Source organism: Macrobrachium nipponense, chromosome 13, assembly GCF_015104395.2.
Source record: "Macrobrachium nipponense isolate FS-2020 chromosome 13, ASM1510439v2, whole genome shotgun sequence".
NCBI lineage: Eukaryota > Metazoa > Arthropoda > Malacostraca > Decapoda > Palaemonidae > Macrobrachium > Macrobrachium nipponense.
Genome location: NC_087206.1, coordinates 71,924,492 through 71,929,060, shown reverse-complemented (window position 1 = coordinate 71,929,060; position 4,569 = coordinate 71,924,492).

Here is a 4,569-nt window from a genome sequence, read left to right as displayed (position 1 = left end):
ACATTTAATTCAATTTTATTTTTTTACATTTTCGTTCTAATAAATAAATCATAAATACTTACACTTAAATTCCTTTTTCAGACCCTTATAGGCTTTCCTACCCGGACCCCATTCCCCGGCCCCCCGCCCCCACAACAAAGTAGTTTGTAGGCAAACACCCCGAAGAAGCCATCATTTTTTATAGTTTATTATATTAGTCTAATAGTAGCGTGAGTTAATTAAACAATAGGTATTTTTATGGCTGGTTTAGTCTTTATTTCATTGAAGCTTCAACTATCTACAAATAGGTATTTTCTGCATACTTATCTATGTATGCATGATCGTGCATACAAGAATACTTAAAGGCATATGCATTTATCCAATTCAAGTTTGTCTTATGGAACAGCATCATTTGTATAACTAAATGAATTACAAAGTTAGATTATAGGCCATTTAACATTAAAAGCGAGGGGTATATGGATTATAGTCTCTCTCTCTCTCTCTCTCTCTCTCTCTCTCTCTCTCTCTCTCTCTCTGTCACTCACCAGCACCCATAACCGATTCACATTGAGTGTGGTTCATACCAAAAGTCGGAGGTTATCATGGCAAAATGATAAAAAGGAAATGCTTCACAATTATATCTTAATTATTCACTGTCTGTGATTTAGCTGTAAGCTAGGGATAAGGTGTACAGAAAGCTTGTGTATTTTTGCTAGATATTTCAGCATATATGTATATATATATATATATATATATATATATATATATATATATATATATATATATATATATATATATATATAATTCTTTATAGTTACTAATGATTATAAAGGAGACGTACTATTTCATAAAAGAAAGCTTGCTGTGTCCTTATTTAATCCCCGCTTTTGAATGGGATCCTTAATTTCAATGAAGCTTGTAAACAGTTGAAATTGTGATTCATCGTAAATTCTTACGTACATCCATAGACACACACACACACACACACACACATAGGAAATAAAGGATAGCATTTGAAACTAGATATTAAATGCGGACACAGTAAGTTTTCATTTATGAAGTGAGTCCCCTTTATAACCATAAGTATCTCTAAAGAAATGAGTAAATATACGTAATAGCTAAAAATATCCTTCAATGAAAAAGATTCCAAATCATTTTTGCCAGCTATACAAGCAGCCTTTTTGTTTTCTTTTTAGGATTAACCCCTTTGTTTTGTATTTTTGGAATGTTCATTTTTACTCTGGAATAAGTCAGATGTGTGCGCATTACTCTTTTTAGAGCCGAATATAATACGGTTCATTAATTACCCTAAAAATAACACTCTCCTGAAAAATTTGCAATACTTTTTACAGGGCTCAGGTTATATATATTTTCGGCTTCATAACTGTGATGTTTATTTCAAAGCATTATAATTATGCAGGCATCGGGTATTTGAAAGAATGAAGCCAATGTGCGTCATTAGTTACGGGAGAAATACTAGTCGTTAAGATATCCTCATAGCTCTTCGGAAGCCACAAGGCTACACTTATTGTTCTTAATAACATTTTCGTAAAGTTGAAGGTAATGGAAGTAATATCTCTACATCTTCAATTTATTTTTGATTTACTTTTCTCTTCACCACCCTGTGACGTGTTTTCATCCTACGTTAAAATCGAGGTCAAGGATAAAAGACGGTGTGACCATCACTCTATACAAAAAACCTGAGCGCATGTGATTCTGTGACTGGGAGAAGGCTTTGCTCTCTGTTGTCGAGTTTCTCAATGAGAAGCTTCGAGATCAGGAGTGTTAGCTGTCCCTGCCTTCTACGGGTGATTCAAGTCAACGGTCTATTTACCTACTGCTTTTTCCTAGCGATGCCTCCTGTTTTTCTCAAGGTATATATACCTTGGTTTTTCTTACGATTTCTTTGAAATGCAAACAGTCACGAGTGCAGTTTGTTTGCGCTTTTAACAACCGTCTGTCTTCACGAAGAGAGTTTCAGACCGTTGTTTCCTTCCCGTCATTATTACCTCCAACCCTGACTTATTCCTTATTTGTTTTTTTGACTTAGTCACTGTCTCTGACTGAGAAAGAATGGGAGGTGATTTGCAGAATTTCGACGTCTTTCTATATTTCTATACCAATACAGGGGAAGAATTGTAAATTCCTTTTTTCCAGACGCCCACCGGACGCAAATCTCTATAACGATGATGATGATAGTCACAATGATAATAAAAATGATAATACAAATATTGTAAGAATGCTATGATTGCGCGAGTGGATAGAATGAGGAGATATAAAGCAGTTGGGAAGAAATAATCAACTCTGTTTCAGTCATGACGATAGTAATGGGACCAAAATTCATGACTACTGAGTGGCATGCCACGACACTACCACTATGCCATGGACATAACTCAATATAAACTGAATGCAGCGCAAACAGCTGTTGTATTTGATAAAACTTTCTTCGATGAGGACCTGATTGCAAATAGAATGTATTTTATGAAAATTCTCTCATGTGTATTTTTTCCCGGATTTTCTTGTTACTTTCAGGTACGCCTCGATATGCATCTATTTTTCCGAAAAAAATTTCTGTTTTATATTTACATATATATCTAATCTTGTTTACTCCCCAAACGTGGATGTTATTCTTTTATATCTGGTCTTAATGCCCAGAGGGTTTCACTCTTCGTGAAAAAACAAAAAATCTTGGTAACAAAAACAACACTATTCAAAATTAGAATAAACAAAAACAAACAAAAAAATCACCAAAGGAACATTATATATTACTATAACTGATACTATTACATTACAATTATGCATTTATGTAATGTCGGGAACGGGCTTTACAAAAACATTTAAAGATACGAAACCTTTTTTAACATTTTCTAAAACAACACATTCGGCGTAACTCCGTAGGGGGTTAGTGACGTCAGTGCAACTCATTCTGTGCAATGTAGGCATTACTTAAGGTATTTCCGTTTCAGCGCTGAGTGGCCTTGGTTGCCCCAGTGATTGGTATAATGCCAAAAATCTATGTAAATCAACATTCAGTGTAACCAATAGTTTTTTATTCAATGTGTGATTCTGCGCAAAATCTAAAGTGCTAATGTCGAACAAGGTTTAGTAAAAGTAGAAGCACATGAGTCGAATAGCACATTGATAAAGAGAAGATCCAAATGCGACTGCAAATTGCTTGCTGAGTGTGAGTCTATCAAGTCTGTCACGAAACAAAACAAGATGTTAACGCACCTATATCTTATTCGAGGCGCGTGCTAAAATCTACGGTCAAATAAAGCAATGTTTCACCATCGAAAATTAAAATAAATACGCTATATATTATTAGAAATAATTTTTCTGTAGTGTTTAACATGCACATTATTTTTCTTTTACATTTTCACTCTAGTAAGTCATAAATATCATATCCTAAAATTCATGTATCTTTAACTCTTAGCGAAACACCCTTTTCAGACCATTTTAGGCTTTTCCATAGTGCTTTCCTACGCTCCCCCTAACAAGAACATCAACAGCAAGAACAACAACAAAGTAGTGTGTTTCTCATGGAATCCATTGAGGGGTGAGAGATATGTCTTTCTGGTGATAAAAGTTCACTCTCGACGTGGTTCGGAAGTCACGTAAAGCCGTTGGTCTCGTTGCTGAATAACCACTGGTTCCATGCAACGTAAAAACACCGTACAAACAAACAAACAAACAAACAAAGTAGTTTGTAGGCTTACGCACCGAGTAATTGGTTGATTGATTCTGAGTTATCTGGCGTCACAACTGCCAGGATCACCGACGCCGACGCACCGAGTAAGCGAAAATCAGTCCGGACCCCTGGAAATCCACAAGACCCAATTTGTGCCAATTACCTGCGGGGTATCTCAGATTTCGAAGTGACATAGTATTGACCCTGCTTATCTTTGGTCACGTAATAACAATGTCTAGCGACTACTGCCAGCTAAGCTTTTTTGTTGAACTGATAAGGGACTGCTATAGTAGATTCACATCAACTGTACATTTGATGTCTAAGCCAATCTCTTACGACGCTCCTGATTGGTGGTTGATAAGCCAATCACAGAGCTGGAAACTCTCAGTCTCTCTCGAGTGTTCACATAGGCAGGATGTATGTTCCACCTCTTCTGAGGGATACTTTTGAAAGATGTATCCCTCAGGAGAGGTAAAACATAGATCCTACCCATGTGAACTCTCGAGAGAGACTGGGAGTTTCCAGCCCTGTGATTGGTTTATCAACAGCCAATCAGGAGCGTCGTAAGAGACTGCCCTAAACATCAGATGCACGGTTGATGTGAATCTACTATAGCGTGGCTGATATTTTAGAAAAACACAAAAGCACAAGGGTAATAAAAAGCAGTGCGTGCGTGTAGAAAAGTAAATAAAACTTTTATCTGTTTGCATTAATCACCCACTGTGGTGCCATTAAATTCTAAAGCCAACGGCTACACCAAGGGACGGAAGGCGAAAGCATATGCCATATCTCCTCCATAAATTGGAACAGAGGAATCAGCGGTTGAAAATTAGATTAATTCGCAACTTACATTCGAATCCGGTTTTGGTTTACAAAAAAACTATTCTAATGCTTTTGACAAA